This window comes from Rana temporaria, chromosome 3 (assembly GCF_905171775.1).
Source record: "Rana temporaria chromosome 3, aRanTem1.1, whole genome shotgun sequence".
Lineage (NCBI taxonomy): Eukaryota > Metazoa > Chordata > Amphibia > Anura > Ranidae > Rana > Rana temporaria.
Window position 1 is genome coordinate 183,814,910 of NC_053491.1, and position 20,578 is coordinate 183,835,487.

Genomic DNA, 20,578 nt, shown 5'->3' on the forward strand with positions numbered 1-20,578 from the left:
TTAGTACAGTGCATTTTTAGCACTGTCACTGTGCATTTTTAGCACTGATCACCGTAATAATGTCACCGGTCCCCAAAAAAGTGTCAGTTAGGTGTCCAATTAGTCCGCATGTCCAATATCGCAGTCCTGCTATAAGTCACTGATCGCCACCATTACCAGTAAATACATAAAATAAAAATATCCCATAGTTTCTAGATGCTATAACCTTTGCGCAAACCAATCAATATACGCTTATTGGGATTTTTTTACCAAAAATATGAAGCAGAATACATATTAGCCTAAACTGATGAAGAAATTAGATTTTTTTAACTATTTTTACTGGATTAGTTTTAGAGCAGAAAGTAAATAATATATTTATTTATTTTTCAAAATGGGTCAGTTGTTCTTTGTAGCACAAAAAATAAAAAGGTGTTAAAATACCACCAAAAGAAAGCTCTATGTGTGGAAAAAAGGACATACTGTACATTTTATTTGGGTACAGTGTTGCATGACCATGCAATTGTCTGTTAAAGTAACGTACTGGCGTATCGCAAAAAATGGCCTGGTCAGGAAGGGGTCTGGTCAGAAATGTTTAATGCTTATAGCCTGGCCACAGGTTTAATGTAAATAATCCCAATAAATTTAAATATGGGCAACTGAGTACTTGGTGAAAAAAATAATTGCCAAAGCTGTATGCATATCTTAAATAATCCTTTTTTGACCCATTACCTACCTCCCAAGCCTGTCTACTGGTCATGTAATGTTATGTTGGCACACTGATCAATTGGAAAGCTATGAAGGTGTTAGTGAAATAAATCAACCTTTTTAAGTGTATGTTTTAACGGATTGCTTTGCCCTGCAGTTTTCATTGAAGATAAACTCAGTTATGCATTTTTTAATTATATGCTCAATTTACTTGCACAAGCTCACAACAGATTTACTTTGTCTGCAAGGTGCAGTTTAAGTCATTGCAATGATAATTTATTGGTTCCAGATAGAGTATAAACTTAACAGTTAAATTCTACCCATAAATGTGAAATGCAAAAAGCATTACAAATCTTATTTCACAGAAAGCACCACAAATATTTTTAGGTGACATGGAGAAAGGAAAACAAAACACTAAAAGACCCTTCTTGGTAATATATGAGCATTATATCTAGGGGAAGGAGCAAAGGAAGCACACACAAGGGAGACATCACAAACTCACTAACATGACATACTTCTTAAGCGTGATGAAAATAAAATTAGATCTCTTTTTATGGCGTATTCAGAACAAGAACACAGGAAATCATAAGGTAAAACTAGCATTAGCAGGGACATGTTTATGTAAACAATGCTTTACAGCAAACCTGTAGGCATAATTATTATAATAATTAAAGCTGGCCAAACACAGCTTGAATTTCTGCTGATTCATGTGATTGTCTGAATACAATAGCCAGCAGGTGAGATTCCTCCATCCATGGTGTTTAGTATGGATGGGAGAATCAATTGATTGCTCTCATTCAGGATAAACAAGAGAAGTTTACACATACTGTACAGTATAGCTAGCTTTCAAAAAAACAAAATAGAAGATGGCGCTCACAAATCATAAATACATGGCATTAAAATTACAATCCACCAGCGTGCGTAACCATTAATCCATGAGAAATGTTAATCTAACAATGGATACCATATAAGATCAATATCATATTTAAAAGAACAATAGTAATACACAAAAAAGTCCAGTGTGACAATTCCAATCACCAAATAAGTGCTTCAATATGGAAATATTATTTTTGTATTAATCGCTAGTGCTCAAGTGGTGGTGTTTGAACCCTTTTTTATAGGAAGGTCAAAAATCACTTATGATAACCAATAGGGGTTCTTCAGCTGCAAACTCTCCACTCATTTGCTCCATTGATGCAAGGTAAGGATAGAGAAAATTACTCCACAGGAGACAGAATTGAAAAATTCCATAGTGTAGTATGTTTATTTGATGATAATAAAAGGATAATACATATCTGTACACTCACATGTAAATGTGCCTATTACTGGCACTGGTGTAAACGGCATGTGCGGATATAAATTGTTCCACTGGCTCTGGTGCCCACCAGCCCAGAAAGAAAAACACCAATCACGGTGAAAAGTACGTCAGAGTGGGGATTTGTCACTTTTGTGTCTTGTGTGAATTCCTTTCTGGGCTGGTGGTAAGAACGAGGCATGTACCACAGGCCAGCACCGGAGGAAAAATTGGTATCCGCACATGCTGTATACACCAGTGCCTGTCATAGGCACATTTACATGCTAGTGCAAAACTATATTTTATCCTTTATTACCAACAAATAAACATACTACACTGGAGAGGTTGCAGCTGACAAATCCCTATTGGATATCATAAGCAATTTTTGACTTTACTGTAAAAAAGGGCCAAACACATCTGGTGAGTTTACACCGAGCACTAGTGGTGAAGACAAAAAAGATATCTCCATTTTGAAGCACTTATTTGGTGTTGGGAATTGCCACACTGGACTTTTCTGTGTATTACTTAATTGTGTATTATTTTCCTTTTAATATGGTATTGATCTTTTATGGCAGTGGTCATCAACATTGTCCTGCAGGGCCCACTAACAGGCCACGTTTGCAAGATAACTGAAATACATCACAGGTGATATCATTTGCTGCTCAGTGATTGCAGTATTCTAGACTGCATTTCCCCAAGGTAATACATAAAACCTGGCATGTTAGTGGGCCCTGCAGGACAAGGTTGATGACCACTGTTTTATGGTATCCATTGTTAGATTAACATCTCTCATGAATTTATGGACTGTAATTTTAACTCCACATATTTATGATTTGTGAGCGCCATCTTTCATTTGGTTTGTGATTATATTTTTTAATTTCCCTTGTTTTATAGGGACAGCCACATTCGCTACGCATTTATATATGTATTTTTTTAGGGTGCCATACACTGGTATTATATGTTGAATATACTGTAGCTAGCTTTTTGCAAAACAGCATTAGGATAATAATCCAGGAACCTCTGGGTGGTGATCCCTTTTACAGGTTGAATTATTTGCTAATCTGGTTGAATATGCACATATTACAGGCATACCCAATGCGTACACAATGGGGTTTATTTACTAAAGCTGGAAAGCGGAATTGGGGTTGTTTGCAATATAGTGCTGGGTAAAAAGGTTAGTCTGGTCCATTAAGAATTGAAGTAAATCAGCAGGGAAAAATAATCCTAAAAAAATTATTTGGAAAAATTTACTGCTGTGTGTATACAGCTGTGTGCTCTCCTATACAAACCTAGCTCCACACTCCCATTCATCAGTTTGACAAAGGAGCGCCGCTGCAACGTCACACGCAATATGCCAGCTCACGAAACGCATCGTTTGCCAGTGACGTCACTGCTCCTCGCATGCCTAGACGTACCACACTCTAGGCCTCGCTCTGAAGCTCCCCCACCGCCGCCGGCTTTCTACCACCAATCAGCGGTGCACGACGACTTCTAGCAGCACAGCGCCCCAGGAGGAGAAGGAATAGATTGACTGATCCGAGAATCTCTTTTTTCACCCATGGAATTCCTACTATGCCTACTTTTACCTCGCTAAATGTAAGTTGCCTGTACTAAACTTGTCTATTAAAGAGGCGCCTCTTCCCTTGCTTTTTGTCTACAGTATTGGAACACGGTTTCTGTCTCTGTCTGTCTATGATGGCAGCCCTGAGAATGCATACGTGACCACTGCAACATTTCCCCTTCATTGTCTTTGGACTCTCTCTCATATATCCCCTGAGCTTGGACTCTTCCCCCACTGATTGTAAATTCCCCTGTGCATTAATCATTACCATTGCTATTTATTATTTTATATATTTTTTTTATATACTAACAAGATATTAGTCGCTATTTGGCTCTTGCGCATTTTACTTGTGTACTGTATACATTTGTGACCAGCTGTGATTGGACACAGTCGATCACATGGTAAAGAACCAATGTTGTTGGCTCTTTACCCTGATCGGGGATGTGCTGTGTCCTAGGGACACAGCTCACCACCGATCGCTCAGAAGGACATCAACGTCATATGACATCTAGGGACAAAAGGCCCACCCGGCCTATAGCGGATAAACAGTAGAAGGTGTTAAATAATTAAAATGTCCTTTATTCATTGTGCGGCTACTAGAAAAAAAATGCAACAGCACAACAGTTACACATACAATTTTTTTAACACAATGTAAACTTTGACTAACTCAGCTACATTAAAGGGAGAGCATAGCATTTCTGAGGTTTTAATAAACAGAATCTGAAATCAGAAAATATTTGCGATCATGACAAGACTTATTTAAAAAAACAAAAAACGTATAAATAACATTGTTATATTGTTGAAAAAGTGAAACCTCTAATATTGTTGAACACAATTGACTAATTCATAATCCTACAGATATTTGCCGGTGCCCTAGCTATAGGAGGGGTGTCAAAATGCGTAGTTGAATATCGTTATTTTCAGCTAAACATAAATATTATTGTTATTTTGTAAAGCAAGAAAAAACAAAGATACATACTTTATATATAACATGAATCTTAGAAAACAGTATAATCTGCTTTAATGTAGTAACATTTAAACTTGTAGGGCAGCATTTAATTTTCAGAACACTACCAGAAGTACAGGTTTACTTTAGACATGCAATACCTAATATTGTAATGATCTCCAGGTTTCACACAACACAGTCTAATGCCGTGTACACACGATCGGTTCGGAAGAACCGATCGTGTGTGGGTCCCATCGTTTTTTTTCCCCATCGGTGAAAAAACGTAGAACCTGTTTTAAAATTATCTGATGGTTAAAAAAACGATAGAAAAAAACAATCGTCTGTGGGCAAATCCATCGGTTAAAAATCCACGCATGCTCAGAATCAAGTCGACGCATGCTCGGAAGCATTTTTCTCAGCACGTCGTAGTGTTTTACGTCACCGCATTCTGACACGAACAGATTTTTAACCGATGGTGTGTAGGCAAGACTGATGAAAGTCAGCTTCATCGGATATCTGATGAAAAAATCCATCGGTCCGTTTTCATTGGATGAACCGATCGTGTGTACAGGGCATAACACAGTTTCCTTCTCAGCTGCAAAAGGAAAATAGCACATCGTGCAACAATAGCGTTAACTATTGTCACATTTAACATTTCAAACGCATCTGATATATCAAAAATAGGCAGAATACGTAAATACTGACAAAAAAAAAAAAGATACCATCCGCTACTGACGTACAAGCAAACATAGTAGGATGTATTCAAACACATAAACCAAGTTTAATTTAACCTAGTAATTGTATCATTTAAATTTAGAATGCATGGGAGTTAATTTATTAAGACCGGAGAGTGCAAAATCTGGTGCAGCTCTGCATAGAAATCAGCTTCCAGGTTTTTTGTCAAAGATAAACTGAACAAGCTAAAATTAGAAGCCGATTTACTAAACCTGGAGAGTGCAAAATCTGGTGTAGCTCTGCATGGTAGCCAATCAGCTTCTAACTTTAGCTTATTCAGTTTATCTTTGACAAAAAACCCGGAAGCTGATTTATATGCAGAGCTGCACCAGATTTTTCACTCTCCAGGTTTAGTAAATCAACCCCACGATATGACAGCAAATACATTAAAATTAGATTATTATTAATTTATTCTAAATTATTCTATAAATTACACCTTGTGTACATTTTAGCTACACCTGTAAACTATTTTGTTCACTACACAGTGCCTAATGCATTTTGAACACAGGTAAAGCTGCTTCTCATTACCGTTCCATCTGCCTTGCCAGGATTATTCTGTTGTGGTGATGTCAAAGGCATTATAGCAGAGTATATTTAGCTGTGATGCCAAAATATCTATACGGCCTGGGTGTTACAGCCTTCTTGCTGTGCGGGGGCACACATTGGCAATTTGTACTTTGCATGTTAGTTTTGAGGGGGCTGATGCATTTTGAAAAGAAAAATTAAAAATGATATGTACACATGATGTAAAGTATAAATTATTCACCATTCACAATCTCATCATTTATCATTATTTATAAAAATACACATTATTCTAAAGTCAATTTTTTTTGTTTAAAAATAACAAACATGTTAAAAGGAACACTAAAGGCAATTTTTCATTTTATTTTTTAAATAACAAACATGTTATACTTACCTCCATTGTGCAGCTCGTTTTGCACAGAGTGGCCATGATCCTTGTCTTCTGGGGTCCCTCTGCGGCTGTCTCGGCTCCTCCCCACAAGAACTATCCACCTTCATGTGAGCTCTCTCGCATGGTGGTTAGTTCTTGAGGGCGCACTCCCGTGATACAGCAGGCTGCTATAGCCGCTCACTGTATCACTTGACCCCACGCCCCGGCATGCCGCATCATTGGATGCGTTTGACAGCAGCATGAGCCAATGACTGTGCTGCACCTTTACAACACCTTTAACCTTGAAATTATTATAATAGGGTTTTAGAGCATCTTCTCCTTCATTTTAAATTCCAAATTTTGTCAGCTTGGTCTAAAAGGTCCACAAACGCTGCATAATTTACAGACATCTGCACAGAATCACAGGTGAAATAAGATTTGTGTTTGTTTTAGAATGTTCATAATTAAAACATCAGTGCTCCCACGTGTAAAGAGAACAAGTACAAAGCTTTTTGTTGTGTAATATAAAAGCTCCTGAATGTTAACCATACATGGTCTTCTTAGCAAGAATGTGGGCTGGGCAGAGTCCTTTTTTTTTTTTTATATAGGGTTTTTTAAAAATCAGACCATTATTGTTTAAAAAATAAGACTACTTACATTGAACTAGTATGAGGTAGTGGGTTTAATTTTTCAAACTTCACTCAAAACTCCATCATGATCCTGAAGAGCATTTGAGCTGCTATCATGATAGAAGAAGGTAAACCAGCCCTGCAGTTATAGGGATTCTAGTTATTATGCCGATGTCATGAGCTTCTACATAAAATAATAATTCTAGTGCCAATAAAAATAGGAGATAATCCTAATGATGAGAAATATACAAAAAAGGCCTTAGGGCCCTTCCTCATGGGTGTTCAGTCCGGAGCCATCCTTCAGCTTTTCAGATGGTTCCAGACTGAACCACAATGTATGTCTATGGGCGGGAACATTTATCTCCATTTTTAGGCAAGAAACATTTTTTGCTTATACTTTTATGACCCATGATTGGTTTCTGCAACAACTAAAAAATAAATAAAATGGGTGTAGAAACTGATCTAAACTGAATCCTTTTCCCCACAAAAACATGACTGAATGGATGATACCTATATGAAAGGACCCAGTGCTAACACAGGATCAGCACTTGACAATGATAGGAATAACTATGTTTTTTCTTTATTTAACCACTTGTCGACCAGCCACAGTACATATACTGTGGCAGGTCGGCTCTATTGCGTGAAACGATGAACCTGTACCCCCCCACGATGTAAACAGATCCCCATTCTGACAGGGAAGAACACAGTGATCTTGTGTTCTGCTAAACAGGAACACGGATCTCTGTGTTCATCCAGTGAGTCCCTCCCCCACACAGTTAGTAAGCACCCCCTAGGGACACACTTAACCCATTGATTGCCGCTGGTGTTAACCCCTTCCCTGGCAGTGTCATTAGTACAGTAATTGCATATTTTTAGCACTGTTCACTGTAATAATGTCACTGGTCCCCAAAAAGTGTCAAATATGTCAGTTAGGTGTCCAATTTGCCCACCGCAATGTTGCAGCATCGATAAAAAAACGCCATTCCTAGTAAAGAAATAAAATAAATAAAAATGCCATAAAAATATCCCATAGTATACGCAATAACTTTTGTGCAAACCAATCAATATGCGCTTATTGGGATTTGTTTTAAGCAAAAATATGGAGCAGAATACATATTGGCCTAAATTGATGAAGAAATTCGATTTAGAAAAAAAAAATTATTGGTTTTATAGCAGAAAGTAAAACATATTGTTTTTTCTATTCAAAATTGTCTGTCTTTTTTTGTTTATAGCGCAAAAAGACGCAGAGGTGATCCAATATTAGCAAAATAAAGCTCTATTTGTGGAGAAAGAAAGGGCATCACATTTATTTGTGTACAGCGTTGCACTGCTGCGCAATGGTCAGTTAACCTAATGCAGTGTAAAATAAAATAAAATCTGCAAAGGCTGAAGTGGTTAAAACCTACAATTTGCCTAAAATTGAGTGATACAAATGCATACTTTGCCATGACAATAGTACAACTGCCATAGTTCTCTGGTAACATCAGGATTAGAAGCTGAACCACACCAAAGAAAAAGCAATGCCATAAAGATATCCTGTCAGAGACATAACTGTTCTTTGACTCTGGTCTACTATGAGCAGTCATTAATAATTAGCTCCTGTTAGATAGGTACAAACTGTTGCTTGATATAAAATATTGGCTGAGCAATAAATACTCTTTTGTTGATGGCCTTTGGTAATTATTTTGTTAAAATATATTAGAAGAAGCCAATAAAATACATAATATGATTGATTTATTTAATTTGGATGATAATACAAACAAAATAATTTCAATTAATCATGACGTTACTGTAGTTTTACCTTTTTGTATGCCTTAGCCAAGTATGTTGTTTCTTATCCTCTAACAGGTCTTCATGCAAACATCACCTTGACGGATTCCAAATTGATAAGAGGCACACAATGCTAGATAAAAAAAGAGAGCAGACGTTATACATACGATTTAAAGCATGGGTGACATTTTTTTTTTGCAAACTTATTTATCAATTAATACACATAAAGGAGTGCCAGAGTGGCAAGACAGATACAGTTACTTCTGTTTAACCACTACTACGCTCACCATCTTTACCTTTTATTGAACACAGCAACTTTCACATTTCTGCAAAAAAAACGTGTTTCTTTGTCAACTAACTTGCTTCTTTTATTATATCATAGTAAAACATATTATTTTGTTTTGTCTTCCAAGAATAATTTTATTTTCTATACAGCTTAAAGAAAAAAAAAAGAAAGAAAAAATTAAATAAAAGAACTAGTGTTCGTGTAACCATAAAGTACATATTTGATTCTGCAATTTGTATAATTTTTCAGGACACATTTTCTTTCTGGTATAAAGCAAGTAAAGGAGTTTAAAATGAAATCATAGCATTTTTTTTTCTTTAAATGTGAAACAATAGCTATGGAGGTAAGGTGGAAGGAAAAATTCATTTAGACTAGTTTGGTTGAAAAGTGAGCGATCAGATGTGAATTAGGACAAAGTTTTAATAAAAATATTTTTTTTATGTTTTTTTGTTGGAACATTTTTTGCATGGTACTTAAGCTAAAGTTACAGCATAGATCACAGGGCAAGACTGTCATCTGCATATAGCAGCTGAAACTAAGTTCATTATAGAAAAAAGTGCTGTATATTCTATCAATAATCATTTTAATATGATACAATAGGAATAACTAGGGTACAAATCAGTGTGGGACCATGCAACCAATGTTTGAATTGACTTTAAACTGGCAAGGACCAAAAAATACTACAGCAGATGTTCTCAACCTTCTAGTGCCGTGACCCCTTGATAAAAGTTGTGGGGACCGCTAATGGTAACATTTTATTTGTAGCATGGGTTGTCAGCACCCAAGGCAAGACAAGTAATTTGTGCCCCTAACCCACGGACATTTAGCAATCCCTGAGTCCCTTCTACTCGTACAGTATTAAATCCCCTTATGGTACATTTTAGGATGTACCACCCTTTCTCTTCGTTCTCCTTTCTTTCCCTTTAAATTCTCTTTATCGTAATTTCTTGTTTGTTTTTTCCCTATCCCTCTCTCTAGCCACCTTTCTTGTTCTTTCTCTTATTCTTTCTCTCCCTTTGTCTTTCTTCCCCCCCCTCTTTTCCTCTCCCTTCCATGTATTCTCTATTTTTTTTATTCCTTCTTTTACTCTTTGGTGGTGGGAATGGGATGAGTGGCAATGCTGGCGTGGAGTTGGAATGAAGCCTCGTACACACGACCGAGGAACGCAACGGGCGAAACACATTGTTTTCCTCGTCGAGTTCCTTGTTAGGCTGTTGAGGAACTCGACAAGCCAACTTTCTCCATTCCCGTCAAGGAAATAGAGAACATGCTCTCTTTTTGGCTCGTCGAGTTTCACGACAGTTTCCTCGGCGAAAATGTACACACGACCGGTTTCCTCAGCTTCCTGTGTCTGTGTACTTGTAACTCCTGGCTTGACCTCTGCTTTTGGCTTGACCTGTGATCCCGATTATCTCCTCGTTCTTACCTTGGCTTGGCTGACTATTCTTCGATCCACTGCCCACTGTTTATGACCCAGCTTGCTCCTGTTTGTTCTTGGACTGTCTCCCGGTATATGACCTCTGGCCTGGCTGCGAACCCTGCTTCTGGTTTATCCTGCATACGCCTACTCAGGACTTCTTCTTGCATGGCTACTGACATCACTACCCAGCGCACCCCAGCTACATTCTGCTTACCAGCCTGTTGCAGCACTACTGGCAACCCGTGCACCTTTGGGCACCGTATCCCCTGTATCACTCCCAGGGGAGCGCTGCACTTAGCCGCAAGGGGCACCCTCTCTGCCCCTCGGCCTCACATCTGAGACTTGACAGCCACTATTCAACTTGTAGTTCCAAGATAAGAACTGTTGTCATTTGTGGAATCAATAGAACACCACTTTGAACATTTTTCTGACTCCCTCTTTAGATAAAATAAATATGGGCTTCTCAAATGTAGTGACTTCTGTCTCTCAAGATAGGCCCATGTTTTGTGGAGAGCTGCCAAACACAAGCCATCTGGCTTTATTAGGTCTTTCTTCATTATATATCGTGGATCCTAATCTAATGACTCGCCTTCATCTTTTCCTAAGGCCGGCTATACACGTCGTGAATTTCTTTCCTGTAACTACGGGTTGTGCTGACAGGGGAATCAGCCATCGTCTGGGAGGGAGGGGGGAGACACAGATTATCACTAGTGGCTATAGCAGCTGCTTGCGATAATCAGAAGCAAATCCGGCAGGCTGGTTGTACCCAAGTCATCGGACGTGTGTACGGGGCCTTACAGTATATTTTCTTTCTAAAGCAGCTACATCCCCAGTAAAAATGTATTTTGCCTACCAGCAGCTGCAGAGAAGATCCCTTTATCTCTCTAGAGAAGCAGTAGTCTCTCTGGAGAGGTCTGCCCAGCCCCCTACCGAGTCAGACCTCTAACTCTGCAATCAGTAATGCTCATGATCCCAGCTGATTGAAGAGCTCCAACTCTGACATGGATGTTTCTGTCCTTTGTAGAGAGATCACTGCTTCTCAAACAAGGGTCCCTTTTCTGCTCAAGTCATGGTGATGAACAACTGGCAACCCGAAACATCCAAACGCGTAAATCTTTTTTTGCTACTGGGCAAGTAATTTTTTTTTCTCTTAAATGTAACATCCATATATACAACCCTCCACCCACAACATTCAGGTGTAATTAACCAACCAAATAATGAAGATAAAAAAAAGTCTGCATTAGGAGGTGGGAAAGAAGATGTGCTATGTGCTCTTATTCCATTTTGTAGAATTGAATACAAGCAATAAAGCCTATGTGCATGGCAGAGTACGGTATGTAATGTAACCATTGTACATAAAATATTAAAAAAACTAAAATATAAATATAAGTCAGCACACTGCCTGGAAATTTGTTGTTAGCAAGACTAGCACACTGTTATCCCTGGTATTACCATAAGCAGGTAGCAAGATAACTCCATAAACAAAAACTAAAGACAAAAGAAAAGAAAAAAAAGTTTATATAAAAATATTTTGAAAGGAAAAAAATGGACCTAAATTCTAAACACTACAACCTATAGTCAAACGGAGGTTGTGGCTGCTTTTATACGAAGACAAAATGTAAGCCTTTGAATGTATTTTGTTTTAGAGTACACGGAATCCAGTTAGAGGATTACTGAAAAATGTAACAGCAATAAGCATAAATAAATTAATCTAAATTCACAGGTGATTCGCAGCACACCATTTTCTCTCCATGTCGTTTTCTCATGCATTTTAAAACAACATTATTCAACAATACTGTCATTTGTTTTTCAAATGAAGGCACACAGTCGGGTTGATATACTAACAGAGAAGAATGTGCACTTGAAGCACTGTTCATTTAAATCATCCAATCAAGTACAAGGGAATTTTAGTTTTAGTTTGTTTCCTACTCCCCTGCACATTATCTGAAGTATTTTAAGTGAGCACAGCTTCAGTGGACTAATAAACCTTCTGTCAATTTGGAAAACCAATCCCTATGAATCTCTACATCAGTATTTTTGCTCAACAAAACAGTTTTCCCTGGCCCCTTCCTCCTGCCGAGGGCCCCCACAGCAAGCAGCTTGCTGTGGGTGCACCCGAGCCAAGCCACTGCTCTGTGTGTCCATTTAGATATGGATCACCTGTCCTCATTGGCTCATTGACTTTGAATGACAGCAACAAAAGCCAATGGTCCCCCGCTGCTGTCTCAGCCAATGAGGAGGGAGAGTCCCAGACAACCGAGACTCTCGTGCAACATGGTTGTATCAAGATGGGGCTCAGGTAAGTATCAGGGGGGCCGAGGGCGGCTGCTGCACACAAAAGGTTTGCATGGAATGCTTTAAGATAAAAAACCTGACTTGTCATTGTTATGTTAAGAAATCATTTTTTTTATTTAAAAAATGTATTACTGAACCCCTAAAATCAACTATGTCAAGTATGAGCTAGAATGTTAAATGTTTTTTTTCCTTTGTATTCTTTGTCTGAATTCCTCACTTCCTGTTCCTCCCCAGTAAGCTGTTCTGGGTGACTAACACCCAGCCAGAACAGCTTGGATGATGGGGGCAAGCTTACTGAGGAGAAACAGGAAGTGAGAAATTCAGACAAAGAAAAAAAAACATTTAGAAGGGAAATCGAAGGAAAGGGTAAGTGAACCAACAATGCACTAGCTTGAAGGAACCTATTTGGAAAATAAAATACTAACCTTTACAAGCCCTTTAATTAATACTGCTGAACTGGTCAGCATGATTTTCTATTTGGTTACATAAAAAAATATATATGAGTGTTAGGCTCCATGTACACAGGATGCTTTTACAACTGCTCCTAAAATTATTAAACATGACAGATAGTAACCGATGTTTAAAATGTCAGTTTTGCCACGTTTGCATGCTAGATTTAGCTGTGTTTAGCCCCGTTTGCATTTAGAAGCGGTTAAAAAATATTTTTTTTTAAATGGGCAAAAACAAAAAATGTTTATAAATGAAATGCGGGTTACCACGCTTAGTCGCGTCTGAAACGTGAAAATCTTCTGCGTCTGAACCAATTTTTTTGCTTTCAAGGAAACGCTGTTAACCACTTTCCCACCGGAACATTTGTCAGCCTTAAGACCAGAGGTGTTTTTACAATTTTCCACTGCGCTGCTTTAACTGGTAATTGCGCGGCCATACAATGTTGTACCCAAACAAAATTTGCGTCCTTTTTTTCCCACAAATAGAGCTTTCTTTTGATGGTATTTGATTGCCTCTGCGATTTTTAATGTTTGCGATATAAACGGAAAAAGAGCGAAAATTTTGAGAAAAAATGATATTTTCTACTTTTTGTTATAAGAAAAATCGAACAAACTCAATTTTAGTCATACATTTTGGCCAAAATGTATTCAGCCACATGTCTTTAGTAAAAAAAATGCCAATAAGCGTATATTTATTGGTTTGCGCAAAAGTTATAGCATCTACAAACTAGGGTACATTTTCTGGAATTTACACAGCTTTTATTTTATGACTGCCTATCTCAATTCTTGAGGTGCTAAAATAGCAGGGAAGTACAAAACCCCCCCAAATGACCCCATTTTGGAAAGTAGACACCCCAAGGAACCTGCTGAAAGGCATGTTGAGTCCATTGAATATTTTTTTTTTTTGTAACAAGTGATTGAATAATGACAAAAAAAAAAAAAAAAAAAAGAAATTACAAAAAGTTGTCACTAAATGATATATTGCTCACACATGCCATAGTTATATGTGGAATTGCACCCCAAAATACATTCTCCTGCTTCTCCTGAGTACGGGGATACCACATGTGTGAGACTTTTTGGGAGCCCAACCACGTACGGGGCCCCGAAAATCAAGCACCGCCTTCAGGATTTCTAAGGGCGCAAATTTTTGATTTCACTTCTCACTACCTAAGACAGTTTTGAAGGCCATAAAATGCCCAAATAGCACAAAATCCCCCCAAATGACCCCATTTTGGAAAGTAGACACCCCAAGGAATCTGCTGAGGGGCATATTGAGCCCACTGAATATTTTTTTTTTTTGTACCAAGTGATTGAATAATGACAAAAAAAAAAAAAGAAAAAAGAAATTACAAAAAGTTGTAACTAAATGATATATTGCTCATACATGCCATGGTTATATGTGGAATTGCACCCCAAAATACATTCTGCTGCTTCTCCTGAGTACGGGGATACCACATGTGTGGGACTTTTTGCGAGTCTAGCCGCGTACGGGACCCCGAAAACCAAGCATCGCCTTCAGGATTTCTAATGGCGCAATTTTTTTATTTCACTCCTCACTACCTATCACAGTTTTGAAGGCCATAAAATGCCCAAATAGCACAAACCCCCCCCAAATGACCCCATTTTGGAAAGTAGACACCCCAGGCTATTTGCTGAGAGGCATGTTGAGTCCATGGAATATTTAATATTTTGCCACAAGTTGCGGGAATATGACAATTTTTTTTTTTTTTGCACAAAGTTGTCACTAAATGATATATTGCTCACACATGCCATGGGCATATGTGGAATTACACCCCAAAATACATTCTGCAGCTTCTCCTGAGTACGGGGATACCACATGTGTGGGACTTTTTGGGAGCCTAGCCGCGTACGGGACCCCGAAAACCAAGCACGGCCTTCAGGATTTCTAAGGGCATACATTTTTGATTTCACTCCTCACTACCGATCACTACCTATCACAGTATTGAAGGCCATAAAAGGCCAAGATGGCAAACAACCCCCCCAAATGACCCCATTTTGGAAAGTAGACACCCCAAGCTATTTTCTGAGAGGCATTTTGAGTTCATGGAATATTTTATATCTTGCCACCAGTTGCTGGAATATGACAAACTTTTTTTTTTTTTTTTTTTTTTTTGCACAAAGTTGTCACTAAATGATATATTGCTCACACATGCCATGGTTATATGTGGAATTGCACCCCAAAATACATTCTGCTGCTTCTCCTGAGTACGGGGATACCACATGTGTGGGACTTTTCGGGAGCCTAGCCGCGTACGGGGCCCCGAAAACCAAGCACCGCCTTCAGGATTTCTAAGGGCGCAAATTTTTGATTTCACTCCTCGCTGCCTATCACAGTTTCGGAGGCCATGGAATTCCCAGATGGCACACAACCCCCCCAAATGACCCCATTTTGGAAAGTAGACACCCCAAGCTATTTGCTGAGAGGCATGGTGAGTATTTTACAGCGCTCATTTATTTTTGAAAATGAAGAAAGATATATATATATTTTTTTTTTTTTTCTTTTTTCAATTTTCAAATCTTTGTGACAAAAAGCAAGATCTGCAAAATACTCAACATACCTCTCAGCAAATAGCTTGGGGTGTCTACTTTCCAAAATGGGGTCATTTGGGGGGGTTTTGTGCCATCTGGGCATTCCATGGCCTCCGAAACTGTGATAGGTAGTGAGGAGTGAAATCAAAAATTTACACCCTTAGAAAGCCTGAAGGTGGTGATTGGTTTTTGGGGTCCCGTACGCGGCTAGGCTCCCAAAAAGTCTCACACATGTGGTATCCCCGTACTCAGGAGAAGCAGCAGAATGTATTTTGGGGTGCAATTCCACATATGCCCATGGCATGTTTGAGCAATATATCATTTAGTGACAACTTTGTGCAAAAAAAATAAAATAAAATAATAATAATTCTCTTTCCTACAACTTGTGTCAAAATATAAAATATTCCATGGACTCGAGATGCCTCTCAGCAAATAGCTTGGGGTGTCTACTTTCCAAAATGGGGTCATTTGGGGGGGTTTTGAACTGTCCTGGCATTTTATGAACAACATTTAGAAGCTTATGTCACACATTACCCACTCTTCTAACCACTTGAAGAAAAAGCCCTTTCTGACACTGTTTGTTTACATAAAAACATATTATTTTTTTGCAAGAAAGTTAAGTTGAACCCCCAAACATTATATATTATTTTAAAGCAAAGGCCCTACAGATTAAAATGGTGGGTGTTGCATTTTTTTTTACCACGCAGTATTTGCGCAGCGATTTTTCAAATGCATTTTTTTGGGCAAAAATACATATTTTTTTATTTTAATGCACTAAAACACACTATATTGCCCAAATGTTTGATGAAATAAAAAAGATGATCTTAGGCCGAGTACATAGATACCAAACACGACATGCTTTAAAATTGCGCACAAATGCGCAGTGGCGACAGACTACATACATTTTTAAAAGCCTTTAAAAGCCTCTACGGGTTACCACATTAGATTTACAGAGGAGGTCTACTGCTAAAATTACTGCCCTCGATCTGACCTTCGCGGTGATACCTCACATGCATGGTACAATTGCTGTTTACATATGACGCCAAACCGACGCTTGCGTTCGCCTTTGCGCAAGAGCAGGGGGGGACAGGGGTGCTTTTTTTTTATTTATTTTTTTATTATTATTTAATTTGCTTTTTTAATTTTATTTTAAACTGTTCCTTACTTTTTTTTATTATTTTTATAATTTTTATTGCCATCTTAGGGCATGTAAATATCCCCTATGATAGCAATAGTTAGTGACAGGTACTCTTTTTTGAAAAAATTGGGGTCTATTAGACCCTAGATCTCTCCTCTGCCCTTAAAGCATCTGACCACACCAAGATCGGTGTGATAAAATGTTTTCCCACTTTCCCAATGGCGCAATTTATATCCGGGGAGGGGACATACCCTCCCACTGCTTGTAAAAGCAGTTTAGAGGCTAATTAGCCGCTAGGACTGCTTTTACATGAAAGCCGACCGCTGGCTGAAAAGAATGATACCAAGATGATGCCTAAACCCGCAGGCATCATTCTGGTATAACCATTCAAAGTCCAGCAACATACCAGTACGTTGATGGTTCTTGTTGGACATGTATTGTAATCTTTTTTTTTTTTCATGCAGCCTGTTGGCTGAACGAAAAAAAGATTGATCGGTGGGTATGCCCACCATTAGAATACCTCCCTTCATCCACCCACTTCTAATGATGGGCATACATGCACCATTTATATATGCCAAAGCATGGGGGCATCCTCCCGCAAAAAAGTTATGCCGCTCACACACGTATGTACGCCGCATAAAAAGTTATGGCGCATACACACGGTCGGACTTTTCCACGGGCAAGCTTCCGACGGAATTTCGACCGTATGTACGCGGCATTAGGAGCAAAATCGCTCCTCCGCCCCTAATGCCCCCATGCTTCGGCATATATGCTCTTTTTTTAACTGTGGTGGTGAAATCACCTCCCACAGTGTTGGAGTCGCGGCTTTATGTATCGTGGGAGCAAACGCTGTTGCTGTCACGCTAAATAAATCCGCGCTGCAACTGAATGGCGTACCTGCTAAGCAAATGATGGTTAACATTATAACAAAGTAACATTACATTTTAACAGTAAGATCTTACCATACCATACCTGCAAAGCAAATATCAAAAACAAAACAAAACATTTTTTAACGCAACCTGTGCCTAAAAAATATATATGCCGAAGCATGGGGGCATCCTCCCGCAAAAAAAGTTATGCCGCGTACACACGGTCGAACTTTTCCACGGGCAAGCCTCCGTCGGAATTTCGACCGTATGTACGCGGCATTAGGAGCAAAATCGCTCCTCCGCCCCTAATGCCCCCATGCTTCGGCATATATGCTCTTTTTTTAACTGTGGTGGTGAAATCACCTCCTACAGCGTTGGAGTCGCGGCTTTATATATCGTGGGAGCAAACGCTGTTGCTGTCACGCTAAATAAATCCGCGATGCAACTGAATAGCGTACCTGCTAAGCAAATGATGGTTAACAATAAAACAAACATTACAGTATAACATACCATACCTGCAAAGCAAATACAATAAAACATTGTAAAAATAGAGAGAATAGATATAGAACAATAGTGAGTGGACAGTAGAGAGTGAACATAAGAGAACAATAAAGAGAGGAGAAAAATACAACCACAACTATTTTTGGATTTTTTATTTTATATTTTTTTTGTGTTTTTGTGTGTTTTTTTATTTTTTTTCTACTTTTTTTCACTTTTATGAAAACTATAAACTGAACGTTGCAGATTATGGTCTCTCAAAATGTGATGGCCATCACATATTCCGAGACCCTGTGTTGGTGTGCCTAGGACTGTGTGGTGCTGTACCCTACGCTAAAACTCAATTAGTGTGTGGTAGCGTTTGAAACATACACCAATGCAGAGACCAGGTTGGTCAGGACAGTCGGGACAATAAAAGCGGGTGTCACGCCTAAATCCGAGTTTGCTGCAGACACGACATCTTTTTTGGCGGGTTCTTTGGGTAGGGGTACCAGCGAGGACAAAAGGAAAATGCCTCTCATACAGCCGGCTCACTGCATTTGCGTTGGGAAGGTGGGGCACAGCACCTTCTGGAAACAGAAGGGCTTCGACGATCTCTTCCTGGAATTTTAGGAAGGATCCAGTCCGTCCTGAAGCTCTGTATAGCACATGAGCGTTCAGCAAAGCCAATTGAAACAAATACACTGATACTTTTTTGTACCAGCGTTTGGACCTCCGGGCAATTAGGTACGGCGCCAACAACTGGTCATTGAGGTCCACCCCTCCCATGTTAAGGTTGTACTCGTGGATACAGAGGGGTTTCTTCACAACACCAGTCGCCGTAGGAATTTGGACTGCCGTGTCTGCGTGAAGCGTGGACAGAACGAAAACATTCCGTGAATCCCTCCACTTCACTGCTAACAAATTATTACACCGTAAGCAGGCTCTCTCCCCCCGACTAAGACGGGATTCTACAAGCCGTTGGGGGATGCCCCGGCGATTAGGTCGCACGGTGCCACATGCGCCAATTCCATAATCAAAAAGGTGACTAAAAAGTGGCACGCTTGTGTAATAATTGTCCACGTACAAGTGGTACCCCTTTCCGAATAAGGGTGACACCAATTCCCACACTATCCTACCAGCGCTCCCTATGTAATCAGGGCAATTCTCCGGCTCTACGTGACTGTCTTTTCCCTCGTAAACCATAAAGCTAGATGTATAGCCTGTTGCCCTGTCACAGAGCTTATACAACTTGACCCCGTATCTGGCACGCTTGCTGGGAAGGTATTGTTTGAATGACAAGCGGCCAGAAAACTTAATCAGGGACTCATCAACGCAGACAACTTGTTGGGGATTATACAAGGCTGCAAACCGTTCGTTGAAGTGGTTTACGAGGGGCCGAATTTTGTAGAGCCGATCGAATTCAGGGTCTCCCCGAGGACGACAGAGTTCATTGTCACTAAAATGCATGAACCGCAAGATCTGCTCGTATCGTGTCCTGGCCATGGAGGCAGAGAAAATGGGCATATGGTGAACTGGGTGCGTGGACCAATATAACCGCAGCTCACTCTTTTTAGTAATGCCCATATTGAGGGAAAGGCCCAGAAAGATCTTAAATTCGGAAACCGTAATTGGCTTCCAATCTCTGGCAAGGGACAGCTGGGGATTAGCGGCGAAGAATTGACCAGCGTACAAATTGCTTTGGTCCACAATAGATCTATAGAGATCTTCGGTGAAATACAGCGAATAAAAATCCAGTGACGTAAAATCAACTGTATTCACCTGAATTCCGGGTTGGCCAGTGAATGGGGGAAGTACGGGTGCTGCAGAAGTGGTGGGTACCCAATCAGGATTGGCGAATGCAGCAGGAAGGACACTATGGGGACGGGCCTGTCTTTGTCGTCTTCTTCTTCTTGGTGGCAGCGGGACACTACTAGTGCTTGCCACCTCTCCAGCTTGAACTGCACTTATGGGACTCGCCACGTCACCAAGTGTTACTGCAGTGCTGGATATATGACCAGGATGTACTAGGCCGCTGGTGCTTGCCAGTTCACCAGAAGGAATAGCGGCGCTAGTACTTCTCTCCTCCATACGAGAGCCCTGCGGTTCTTGCACCTCAGCGACAGCAGAAGATCGGGGTCTGGTACGCCTGACCCTAGCAGGGACCACTCCGTCGTCAGAGCTATCTGTCAGGGAGCCACTGTCGTCTACAGGATCGTATTCTGAGCAAGAATTTGACAGATGCGTGACCTCCTCATCACTATCTGACAGGCTCATAAACAAGTAGGCCTCTTCATCACTGTACCATCGATTTGCCATTTTGGGCTCTAAATTTAGGGGTACAGTGGTGAGATTCACAGGCAAAAAAGCACCTGACCTGTTAGCGACTGAGTCAAGCGCTACCAAAAAAACTGTTAGCGATCGCAGAGATCAGGCCTGACTCTGCGAACGCTGCAGTTATGTGTTTTTGTGTTTTGTGTCAGTGATCGATCGATCGATACTGCACTTCGGTGGGTTGGGCTGGGCGAAGGGGCTAAACGCAGGTGCTAGCAGGTATCTGGGCTGATCCCGCTAACAATGCGT

At 39.8% G+C, this 20,578-nt stretch overlaps 1 protein-coding gene across 3 annotated transcripts in view; it reads right to left on the minus strand.

Annotated features, from left to right (window-relative positions):
• SYT1 (synaptotagmin 1) overlaps positions 1 to 20,578 on the minus strand; it is a 738,111-nt gene that overhangs the window by 623,659 nt on the left and 93,874 nt on the right. For all 3 annotated transcript variants that reach the window (XM_040343936.1, XM_040343935.1, XM_040343939.1), the window contains exon 2: positions 8,543 to 8,644. The gene's annotated coding sequence lies outside the window, so the exon portion shown is untranslated. The remainder of the gene's footprint in view (positions 1 to 8,542; positions 8,645 to 20,578) is intronic.